General features: G+C 32.0%; 1 protein-coding gene across 1 annotated transcript in view; it reads right to left on the minus strand.

Annotated features, from left to right (window-relative positions):
• Nucleotides 1-14,182, minus strand: part of LOC100168120 (GATA zinc finger domain-containing protein 10) — a 176,149-nt gene that overhangs the window by 76,103 nt on the left and 85,864 nt on the right. The window contains exon 3 of the mRNA XM_001951936.5: nt 3,276-3,337. The gene's annotated coding sequence lies outside the window, so the exon portion shown is untranslated. The remainder of the gene's footprint in view (nt 1-3,275; nt 3,338-14,182) is intronic.

The raw sequence follows: 14,182 nt of genomic DNA on the forward strand, positions 1-14,182 counted from the left end.
TCTCACAACCAAAATTTTTATCATACAAAAATTGAAAAATTTCGAACATTTCAAATGTCTATAAATATTATAAAAACAGTCAAAATATTTTGAAATGTACGTCTAGATAATTATAATATAATAATTCAAGTCACTACACTCTATAATATAGTGTTTAGTGTTGTTGTTAAATCATAAGAAAAATCAAAATCGATTTTGTCAAAAACTGGTTTTATACAAAAATTCCTGTTTTTTTAAATATTTTTATTCAAAATTATTGGACATTTTCTAGTTTTAACCCACCAAAATATCATCTAGATCTGATTGAGTAACCAGATTTTTTACCAGATTTGCTACCAGAAACCACTCTCAGAATTGAATATTATGTATTTATGTTCGTACGTCGCAGATGCTCTAGTTTGGTAATAAATATCCTTTCTGTCACCCATTTTGGTAAGTACCCCAATTTAATTATCATTGGCCCGAATCTAAAAACGTTATTATAAATAGAACTATATATGTATTATATACATTTATTTTTAATGCGATCAATTATACAAAAAAAAAAAAAAATATATATATATAAAATCCATGGAAGCTACAGCTTTCATAAACTCACCGCATTATATATCATAATATATAATTTACCAACGAATACAACAATAATAATAATAATATATACCTATAATGTGTTATAACTTATATTATTGCGGCCGCGTCTGTATATACGCATATACCTACTGTAGTGAAGAAGTACACGCGGAATACTTTATGCAGAGACAACATCCGGTTTTGCGAATAAAATATACATATAGCTATATAAATAAATAAACAAATAGAGAAATAAATCAAACGGTATGATGGTATGTACACACACACACGCACACACATTATACGCACTACACACATACATGCACACACAAACACATTATATATATTTATGTTATATTGTGTATAGGTATATTGTAAAATCTATATACCTATAACAGCAGAGAGCTGTTTCTCTCCTCTGGGCCATCGCGTGTATGCATACAAGAAGAACGAATAGAATGTCGACGAGTAGGTATACTTACCTAAATACCTATACGATATCATATATTATTATGTACACGGGACGAATACACCATCGCACTTTATAATAATAATATTATATACACAGTGTGCGCGCGTTCTTAATTAATAAGAGGGCGAGCGCGGAACGCTTTGTATTCACGGACCATTAATGATATACGCATCGCAAACGAGTGCGGCGATACTGCAGCGGCTCTCTCGAACGGCCGCGCGCAGAACCGAAGAGAGGGGGATGAACGTATTATTATAATAACGCGTGAAGAAATTTTTTTCTATTCTATTTTTTTTTTTCATATGTTGTTTTGTCAACGGAAATGCGACAGCGATGATACGATGTGCGTGTGTTACACACACACATATATATATTATATTCGTTACACGCGAGTATGATAATAATATAACATTTATATAATATCATATAATACGCTTTTATGAATGGACGACGGAAGACGACGTGCAGTAAGACGTGTGTGCGTATGTTATACAGTGTGAGCGCGGTCCGATTGAATGGGAGAAGAACTCCGACACACACACACACACATACACGGTGTGTTGATGACCGTGCAGGAGGTGGCGAAGGGATTGTGAGGCGGCGGCGGTGGCGGTATCATACGCACCATGACTCGTTTCCTTTGTAGCGGCCAAAAATAATACGCGTTTTTTTTCGTTTCTGTTTTTTACATTATTATTCTCTCCTATGTGAGTACTCGGGCCACTTCCTCTCTTTATTTCGCGACCGCGATTGTTTTTTTTCCCTACCACCGCGGCCGGACGCCGTCGTCAAGTCGTGGGTGGAAAATAACCATCACTCCGTGGCTCCGGTCCAGCAACCGTATATTTTAGGTTTTATGTATGAAAAAAACAAAAAAAAAAATGATACGTGTGACGATACGGAAAAAAAATAACGATAATGATAATAACGAAATGTGACAAATTAAAAAACAAATTATAATATGGACAAAAGTGGCAGAGATGTTAATAAAAAAAAAAAAAAAAACTATAAAAAAAAGGTGCACGACGGTTTATTTTTAGGTGACGTACAAAAACTGGCCGGAAGTCCATATCCCACCTCTGCCTACCCTTCTAGCGAGGACGTTCTTTCACCACCGCCCACACCGTCGCCCCAGTGCAGTTGTAGTTTCGTGCGGTTCATTAATGAGAAACAACGGCGATGATAGTTTTGTGAACCTGCAGCACCGTTTGTATTTCGGTGGCTGGGAAAAGCCATACGTATATATAACGTATAGTTTATATGTATAATGTTCTGTATAGTCCATATGGACAGTCGTTATTATTCCTCAGTTATAAGCACATATTATACATGACGTGTGTGGATTAGTGAAGGACTCATTTGTCTGCTGCCGGTGACAAATTCTACGAAACCGAGAAAAAAATTATATCAATTGGGGTGGAATACGAAAATAAACGGAGTCGTGTGGGAGAAAAAAACAGAGTTTTTTCTGCGATTTCAATTAGGGTGAAAAATAATGAGAACGGTTTTTAAAAAGTTCACACATCAATATATTTCAACTGTAATACGCACGTATATTATAATCGTACCTATATAATATAGTTGGTCGAACGAAAACGACTAAGTGTTTTGTATCTTTCAATTTGAAAACCGTACGCGTGAAATACAAAATAATATGTTTCGTTCAAATAATTTTAGCAACGGACTTCGTAATACGATATAATATATTTTGTGTATAGTTCGATAATCGATACAATATTATGTTTTACGATAAAAAGAAAACTCATTATTGTTTATCACGAATAATAATAATATTGTGAAAATAAATTGGGTCTGAATATTTGAAAATTTTATACGAGCGAAGCACATTATCATAGTATATAATATAGGTAATATGTCTACGATGTTTAAACGTTTTTTTTTTTTATTATTAGTCCGGGCCGAATTAAATTAAAAGAGAACGCCTTGAATGCCGTGTTTTCATATAGTTGTGCAACAGCTGTGCGCTAAGTAGAGTCTATACAATTCGCCGTCGAACGGCAATCATTTTGGTTTACAATAAACCGGTTGCATATTATTATTATTGTTTTACGCGTCGAGCACAATAATAATGGACCGAATTTAACTTGGAAAAAAATACGATAATCTTTATTATATCGTTATAATTTGTATTAATTGTTTGGTGCAGTACAAGTTACTGAAATATTATATAACTATATAGGATAAAGTAAACATATTATTTTGTATCACTCACATGATGCTTTTGTCCCGTTATTCTGTTGTGTAGCGACGACATCATCGTCCTCGGGTAATGATCTGAAAAACATCAAAAGTAAAGCATTAAAATAAATTACGCGGTGTTTATTATGTATCTATATATTACGTATTTTATATAGGTAATAATTATTATTACCATTATCGGGGTTGGAGGATAGAATATAAAAAGTATATAATATAGAAACGGAATATTTTATCATTTAACCGTTTCGAATAATAATCAGAAACGCGTATGGCTTTGTCACAATTCACAAATGCCACCATTAGGTATATTCAGGTGACAGATAATTATTTTATCACGGATAAGTCGGAAACATTTACGTGTGCATATTATAATATATTATATGTACATCGGCGGGGAGAATTGGCAGGGTTCGAGAATTCCTCGATAAATAATAAGCTTAATTAAAATATTGTCGACTGGAACGAATAAATAAAAAGATGCATAATGCAATGTTTCAGATTATATTTAAATATATAGCAATTTCTCATATATAGGTATACACTTCAATAGTTATCTTTCAGGTATGTAAAATTTGTTTTGTCTCTTTGTCGGCGTTTCAATATTAATGCACATTGTGGATGCAAATTGTAATGAAAAAGAATTGTAGTGAAAAAGAAAAAAAAATTGTACATGTCGTGACACAGTGACAACAGGCGACGGATGCGGAATACGTATTAAATTTAATATAACATATATAGTTTAAATATTATGTATATTATATTCTCGTTAAACTGGATCCGACTTAAATACGAAATCCCTGTAGCTTAATCAATATTCAATAGGATGAGTAAATGGAGAATAATGTTATTTAAATTTTTTTCAAATTTCTTAATTGACTTGTCTACTTGCAAGTTCCATTGACTATATTATAATATCAGTTACTTTACGGTAGTTCAAACAAAATTGTCCGATTATTGAGGACAATTTACATATCTTGCATAAACATAATATAGTTTTTTTATTATTGTAGTAATCTTAATGAAATAAAACTCTATTACACATTTTTGCATCCTAGAAAATCACTTCAGGCTTACCTATACCAGACCGGTATTTATTTTATACCTGGTCACCATATTGTTATTATTTTTAAATATCATACCAAGAATTATAACTATGTGTACAGTAAACAAAATGTTATCGTTGTACTTATACGGCGGCTATACGTCTGAGTCTAATCCGTAGATATGTTTTTCAAAAACAAAAGAATAGCAATACCTTGATTTATTATAATTTTGTGCAACATATAGCACTCGTTTAGTACAATGGAATATTACTACACAAAGTCAAATCATGCCCCTGAGATGAGAAATAACAATAACGTGTTAAACAATAAAATAAGGGTCGTTTAAATAATATACATATTATTGCCTGTATAATATATACGTTTTTAGGATAGAACATCAGGTTAAGAAGGGTGGAGGTGGTGGTTTTGGCTTAAACGATTTGACCCACTTGTTGTCTCCCTTTTGTTTTAACCTCCCCCCACATAAAACAGTCTACTCACGGCTTACGTGCTTACATATATATAGCTGCAGACAACAAAATAGGGTTACCCGATACTGTGCTCACCAGTAGTTGTACACAACCAAACGCAACAGGCCGCCACCACAGGGTTTCCGCCACCGCCCCTTTTCTCGACACACGCACCAGCACATTTACACTGGTATAGTACATATCAATGCTTTCCCTCGTCAAAATTGCGGTTTAATACATTCGTAATAGGTATGCTTGCGTTATCGTTTCAAAACATCCAAATTCACATAATATTATATTTTGATTTTTTATGACGTATGTAATAAGGGATCTATTGTAAATCGTAATAAAATCCACTCGTCAACTACACTATAATAGTTATACGCATATTTTATATCATGATGTTATAACCTACAACATTGCACTCATAATATATAAATATTACAAAAATTCTTCGAGGAAATTTGACGTGTTTAGTATATCATAGATGAAATAAAAAATGTACTTATCAACTAGTTATTTGTTGTGCAAATATATTTGTAGAAAAGTAAACTGTACATTTTGTATATATTAAATGTATATATTTAATACCTAGTTAAGTAGACTAAGTACTACTTAAATATAATTCTATTATAGTAAACATTGTGGCAGGTAACTATTATTGAACATTTATTTGTGCAAAAGTTTATGTGATGTTACCTTTTATTATTATAATTATTATTAAAATTAATGTTTATCGTATACAAATGAAAATACACACGGTATTATTAATTACTCCAAGGATAAACATAAAATTAGTGAGGTTTATTACATATTATATATGTGTTTAAATTATTATAGCCATTAAATTAATTAATTATCTCCATTTAGTTAATATCATTGTGTATATACTAAAAGTACTAATTATAGCTAAAAGTTAAAATTACACACAGACATAGTAGTTTTTTTTATTGTATAAATAAATTTTATTTTTTAACTGTCAAGCTTTAATGATAAAACTTAACTAAATTAAAGATGAGATAACTAAATTTAAAATTGACTACCTTATAATAATTTACATTTATTTACAAATTAAATTAATATACCAACAAAGCGGTTTTTTTTTTAAAATTAAAATTGTTTAATTAATTAATTATAATTTAACCTATGTATGATAACACGTCGTACTTTTAAATTCGAAATTGAACAACAATCTTAAAATAAATAACATTATCTTAACACTTTAAATCAATCATCGTTGTCGAAATCTAGCTGGTTAATTATCATTAATTCATAATTCTCACTTTTGATACCTGCAGTACTTATGACCTTTAATAATTCTAGTTGCATCTATTGATATTAATTGCTGATGTTAAATAATATTTAATGAAATTAAAACCATAAAATATTATTCTTATGACAAAACAGTTATTAAATATTATTATAATATATACATTTAACTATTTATTGTCATATAAGCCTATACTTAATCATAAGACACTAAAAGGGTTTCATTGCCTGCATTCACTTGTCAGTATAATATCAAATCACTAAAAATGTAATTAAATTGTTAGAATAAAACCATAGAAATATGTGCTCCAAAAAAATACATAATTTCATACTTTGTAATATAAATAAGTAATTAAAGAAGAATTTAATATTTTTATTCTTTTAATATTTAACCACTTGTGCTTATATAAGCAACAGGCATAGTAATTTGTACATTTCATCTGTATAGAATATAATATAAAGTCAAATTATTCGAATAGATGTAGGTATCTATAGGCTTATTCACTTATGAGTGCCTACTGCCTATACTGCCTATTGCCTAATGATATTATGCAGTACAGCCAGACAATTTCAATAACTTTATTTTTATTTCTCAACATTCGACACGTGTGGATGGCAAAAAGTAATAAAAACGATAAAAGTAATTGGTTTAAAACGATATAGTCATAATTATTATAATAGTAGTATTGATATATTGTATAACAGATATATGCACTTTAATAACCCCGTTAATATGCCATAATAATACCTATTATATGGCTAACTGTTTTTGTTCTGTTCTTAAATGGAAAATTAAAACGGGAAACTCGCGTGAAATCCGCACACTTAGCTGACCCGAAAAATGAAAATCTTGTGTAAGTAATACTAAGTATATATTATATTAAAACGAGTATTGAAAAAATAATTGTCTATCACAATGGCGTGGAGACGAGACAAATGCTCTAATCCAGTTGTAAATCCCTTAAAATAAATAATATTAATTATATACTATATAGAATATAGGTATATAATATTATTTTACTATCTGCGGTAAATAACCAGCTTTCCAGTTCATTTTTCGTTTTAAAATATCCCTGCTGATTCTTATTTTTTTCAAATGACTGTAACGTTAACGAATTAAGACATAACTTTCGTCAATGACAAAGGTCGACTACACTTTATACCGACGCACAGCGTTATCAAACTTACGTTAAATGATGTACATTATAATATACATATATATATGTACCTTTATATAGTGTAAGTACGTAACATTATAATATTATTAAATGCGTCCGAGATTGCATTATTATAGTACCTAATTTATTATAACGTTTCACCGTTATTGTTTATTTTTACTACAATACTAAACATTTGAGTATTTGACAGTCTTCAAAACTCATTTTGTGATGTAAATATTGATGAAAATATAAACTAACCATAAATTCTGTTTTTTATATTACATCATAAAAAAATATTTACAATTTTGTGGAACCTTATCAGTTATCAGTCCACCTTATCGCCCTCCAAGACTGCTATATAAAATGCAAATAAATGCAATAAAATGCTATACAAAATAGGTATTATCTAAATGAGCGAGGGGGGGGGGGGGGTGGGGAGGTGTGGCTCCTGTTGGCGGCCTTGTATGCTTTACATGTTTTATTTGTTCTTAAGTTAAAATATATCGAAAAATACCAAGAACACAAAAAAATTTACATTACCCGTACCTTTTATATTTCATAATAGGCCAATCTTATTAATTTATAGGATAAACATACTCATCTTAATCTTTTGGTATTCGAAAATTGAAAACATTAGAAGAACCCAATTTAAATAATATCTATCGGGATCGCGATTTAAAACCTTATAGTAATATTAGGTAGGTATTTGCACAATGCACATAATATTAAAATGATATAAACGTTGATAAATGATCAAATATTATAATCTAATGTACATTTTTAACCCATTTATTGTTCAATTTTCATAGAACAAACCTAGGTGTTACCTGTTTAGATAGGTACCTAGTTCACTTGTTGGAGTCAACGATATTTTATACGTTTATATATTACACGCACGCGAGTCGGGTGGCCCTGAACACATTTCAGGTACCTATAATAATAATAATAATAATAATAACGATTATATTGGAATAACCTCGGTGTGATTTTTGTCGATCCCGTTGTTATCGCGTACCTATATAATGCGTCTAATACACACACACACGCCGTACGTATATAATTACCGCGGCCAAAATGTATAATAATTGATAATGATAATAATATTGCAGCGGTCCGTGAACCCGGTTGACCCTGATTGTCGTGAAAAACATACGTGTTCCATCAGTTAAGAAAAGAGAAAAAATATAAAATAAAAAGACCAAGTATAGGTATAGGTACCTATATATTTTATAAATGAAAAAAATTTCCACCGGGATGAGCAGAGATGAGAAGAGGACGTGACAGATTACTACTGACCGTATATGTGCACAATGTATTATATAATACCTATGCATTTATACCTTTACGGTTTTTTAACCTTCCGTGGCTAATGATGACAATAAACGGATCACGTGCTGCCGTTGTCGCAGCGTGGTTATTATACCAGCGGTGGTTTAAATTATTATTATTATTATTATTATTATTATTATTATTATTATTATTATTGTATGTATAAGGTGGGTGGGCAGAATCAACTTGGACCGAATAAAAAAAAAAAAACAAGAAAGTCCATTTGGATCGATTTTGTGGACCCTTTTAGACCAAATGATAAAACGTGAGATTTGCCTTGTTATAATATCAAAATATAGTGACTAGGAAGAACATGAACACTTAGATACAGCCGAAGGTTTTATAAAACTTATCGAAAACAATTTCGATAACATAATTTAGCTTGGATAGTTGTGGTGGGAGGGTAATCAAATATTATTTTATTACTTGAGAAATGTTTGATTGGACATTATATATGATTTACCTATGTTTGAGAATCATATGTCATAAATTGAAATATTAGCTTACAATAACTATATTAATAATATAACTTAATAGTGTAAATAATATACTAAAATACGGAGTACCTGTGCACGAAAATATAGATAGCTGGTTAGTAATATGAATATATATTTTACAGTCTACAGGTTAGCTGTTGTAAATATAATTATAACAAAAAATGAAAAAAAATATTTTACAAAAATATTATCAATTTCATGATGGTAAATGGTAATACACCATTTACAATATTCGCTTTTGTGAACGGTAACATAAAAAAGTTTGGTTATAGTTCAAGATTCTTGGCTAGAATAACTCGTGGGGCTCTTAAAATCGAAAAAAAACACGAAAATTATTTGGATAAGAATCGGACTGTGGAGATGGACGTGGGGGAATTGGCCACGACGACGATGTATTTGTATTACAAAATTATTGACTAACGTAAAATATCTCGGATAGGGATAGGTGTATTTGTCCTATGGTAATGTATGATGGATATTTTTACAAGGGGGGAGAGGCTGTTGGAACTAGACTACAGGGGTCCGGCTATTTTAGGGGCCCATTGAAATGTATTTGTAATTTCAGAAGTGTTGATGAAAATACTTATTTTATAGAAATTTTGATATTTTAAGCTATGTGTTAACCATTTATCACTTAGAGATCATGTATGGGACACCCATATCGCTTTTAATGGGTTTTATTTTTTTGGAAGTTTTGTAGAGGGCCGGAAAAAGATTTAGTACCTACAGGGGCCTAAAATTTGATGCGGGGTCCTGGGTATACTATCCATAGAGTAAAGCTGAGTTTTCACTATACTGCACCGTGTCATGATGGAGTAGGCATCTATGAGTTGAATATAATATATTCAGCACTAGTTGTATGCACACATTGCACGTGGTATGGTGGAACCCTGACTTAATAATTTATGATACCACAAAATCGTGACAAAATTATTTCTTATAAAAACAGGCAACTGCAGTAGTCTGTGACTGTGTATAACAATACAATGTAATTATAAAGATTATCCATTAAAAAAAAATTAATATTGATATGAATTTGGTAACAATATTATATAAAATCGATACCTAATTGACCAGTATTAATGAGTCCAAACAGGTTTAAATTTTTCTATATGAATTTTTTCGACCGATTCAAACGTGCTTTGCCCGGAACGGGTACCTACCTTATTATATTACATATGATCTTTTCGGGAGCGTCTGGTCTTATGCTTATCACGCGCGTGGTTATCGTCCGGCATAGGTACTTATAGCGACGATACCCGAAGGGGTTATGGAAATGTAAGCATGCAGCAACCGAGTAAAGAGGTATAGGTACCACCTATATATACACATTTTCATGCTTGTATGATATATTATTATGTACAATAAACAAAACCGTAAGTTTAAAAAAAAAATTGTTTTGTTTTTTGTTTAGTCATTATTACCTATGTACGCGCACAGGTAATAAACTCGACGACGGTATAATAAATAAGGCGAGCGCGCCTGTTGTTATATATTAATAATAATAATATATACCTAGTGAATTTATTTTTTTCAGTTACGCCGATTATAAAAATACGCGTACACGCGTCCATTTGTGTATAATATGCTGCAGGACAATACATATACATACGACGAGAGCACTACTTATATATAATATTATACAATAGTACTGCATATGTATCTACTACTACTACTACTACTACTACTACTACTACTTACTACTACTACAACTACTATTACTGCTTCCAACTATAATACTGTATATATATAAATAATCATAGTATATAGACAGGTACCTACTATACGTATAATAATAATATATAGGTACCTGCAGCAGGACGACTCGGGTAATGGACTAGTGACAGGCGCCCATCAATCTGTTGCCAACAATCGGACCCGTTTGTTTTCGGACAAACATTTTATCCATTAGTGTATTTTTTCGCCCCCCCTCCCCAGCCCCACAGATATACTTACCACCGGGCCGTCACGCCCTAACTTGCTGCGCTCGTCCTTCGCCGCTGCTGTATATACATCGCGACTCTGCAGCAGCCAGTATATACCACGGACCCATTCAACGCGCGCGCACTTCTATCTCCAGCAGTATATTATATACATATAATAATAATATATACTATATAACATATATCTATTAATAATAATACTTATACACGTATTATGTGTGTGTGTGTGCAACGATCGTTAGCCCCGCACGACGTTAATGGCTTACAGATTATTTCTTTTTTTAGTTTGTAACAACACTCGATTGTCATGCAGACTCGTCTCGCCTCCCCCCTCGCCCATTTGAAGCAGTATAATATTATATTACATTACGCACTCCTCGTCTCCCGACTCGCCACGTTAAACGTAGCTTCTGCCGCAGATTTTCTGCAGCACAATTTGACGAAATTCCTCTATATACCAAACAACTATGAGCGGCAGTCGTGACGGAAGTGACGCTATCACTAAAATTATACGTACCTATAATATATGTGTAGAAATTTTATAGCTGCAAGTATATTAATATTTAATATATATTGTATTGACGGAATATATTGTTTTCATTACGACTTTCTCACAGCCAGGGGCGGCTCCAGGGGGTTAGCCTAACCTCCAGGGGGGAGCTAGAGGCCACGGCCTCCTCAAGCTGTATTTCTAAACAATTTTATATTGTTAAAAATAAAATTACAAAAAAAAATCATCAACATTTTCTGAAAATTATGACTGCCCCCCTCCCTCCTAATCATGTCACTGGAATCATTCCTGCCCACAGTATAATATAATATTATGTGGAACGATAAAAAATTTGCGAAAAAAATAACGTTTATACTCGTGTGTGTATTTACAACGAGATGTCTTCCATCAAAACAATAATATTATGTCACTATGACGTGTTCTACCTATATGACACGCGTTTTACAATGTTTAAAAGAATTAGCGGTGCTCGCACATAATAATAAATATATGCATGCAATTGTTTATTATAGCAACATTGCGCATTTCGTTAACGACATAAAAATTATATATACTTATGCATGATATAAATATAATACACGTGATATGTTAAGTTACTGGAGTTAATTATTCGTTGTGCCCACATATTATCTAATAATTATAATAAAATTATAAGCGTGTTTGAAATTGTTTATCCTCTGCGATGAATATAATAACATATAGGTGCTCGACAACACTACATAACATCATCAAGTGTTGTTTATACAATGTTTAAATAATAAATTCTAGAAATTGTTTTGATTTCAACAAACCCACACTCAGGTGGTCCGAATAGTTGAAATGTGTTAATTTAAATTTTTTCTTTATTAATATACATTTAAATAATGTGATATAATAATGACTTTGTTTTCTAACGATGCAGCACAACGTCCAGTTCGGTCTACTTACAAAAATGAATCGGCCGTTTACGAAAATCATAATTGTACCTACCTATGTGTTTTCAAACAATTTGGTTAATATTCTAATAAATAATGTGTAATAACTCGATTGTAACGTGAACAAATGAATCATTAAAATAATAAAATTGTAATAGCAAAGTTATACGAGTGGTTATGTATACTACTCTCTAACGTCAAAATATAATATATGTAACTACTCCGTACGCGTCTATTATATTATCATTATTATATAGGTAATTCCTATATGATATACTCCTCGATCTCGTCACGGTTAAACTACAACGTTAAAACTTGGTGTCCATAAAATAAACATAGTAGTATAATTATAGTTACCATCAGCTGTGTGGCGTATAACTTGACGTAATTTTTTATACGCAGGACGATGAGGGGGGGGGAGGCAAAGTATATTAAATATTTTTACCAATATTGTAGTATTGTAGTTAGAAATATATAGTTGGGGAGGAGTTGACACTCATATTTTTCTCAAATAATTTACCAATAATAAATCCATACATGTAATAAAAATGTGTATATATACATTGCACAGTCCTCAAAGTTTTGTATAATCGTTAAATTAGTGAAAATATAACAAGTTAGTAGGTACTACTATCCAACAGACTTAATGAGCAAAACTTTAAGTGTACCTACAATATAAATATACTTTAATGACAAATTAGTAATTTATTATTAAACATAATATACATAAAACGCACAGTGCAGAAAAATAATTATGTTCAAGCCCAAGCATATTATATTATAATGGTGTAATACGAAAAAAGAGTTGTGATATTTATAATGAGATAGAGTTTAAGACGGGACGAGGGGCGTTATCGGGGTCGATATCTTTGCCCGTCCTATGAAGTGTTATGGCGACAACTGCCCCTTCCCCCCCCCCCCAGCATACGCCTTTGGCTGCAATATTTTTATTTTACCTATTGGTGACGTCGACGATAAACGAAAATGCTTATGAAATAATATGTGTAAAATTTGAAATCGACTTATACGAATGGATTGAAGAGTTATATCGAGTACGACGGTATGCCGCAAGTGAGGTAAATATATCTGTGAATGATGTTTAACGACTACTGCGCGTCATTTCAATTGACCATGTATCACAATGGGCGTGCGTTTGACGGGAACTTTATAATAATAATAATAATAATAATAATAATAATATATAAAAACAATAATATTATAATACGAAAGTATAGGCAAATCACCAGGGATGTGGAAACGGTCAAATAAAAAAATATATAATATGTTACGGGGCCCGGTGTGTTCAGTGGTTGGTCTCAGTCACTAATGTGTGCTGAGGCCAAGTATCGGCCACCCGGCATCGCTAGGTCCCGGATGGGTGACCACTCGGGTTTATAATGACGAATTCTCGACCCCACATACACGTGTTCCTCAATTAACCGTAACCCTCCTTTAAAATGCTAATGCCATAGTTTCAGATGCTTAAGATCAATACATAATAATAAAAAAATATACATTATTATAATAGGTATAGGACACCAAAAATTAATGCGTGCCAGTCGGAGTATGTGGGATTTCTATAAGGTCCGAACGAGACTAAAATAATATATACATATCGTATAAAGGAATATTGGGATCGCCGCAAAGAAGAAGAGTTGAACACGATTTTTTTTACCGAAATAAGAGTCCGGTCCGGAGTGTGCTGGAAATCGGCACGCCTACGTGACTGCCGTCCGTCGTTTCGGCCGCAAGCGAAACACATGTGAAATTCTGCTACAGTCCTG

Source organism: Acyrthosiphon pisum, chromosome A1 (assembly GCF_005508785.2).
Source record: "Acyrthosiphon pisum isolate AL4f chromosome A1, pea_aphid_22Mar2018_4r6ur, whole genome shotgun sequence".
NCBI lineage: Eukaryota > Metazoa > Arthropoda > Insecta > Hemiptera > Aphididae > Acyrthosiphon > Acyrthosiphon pisum.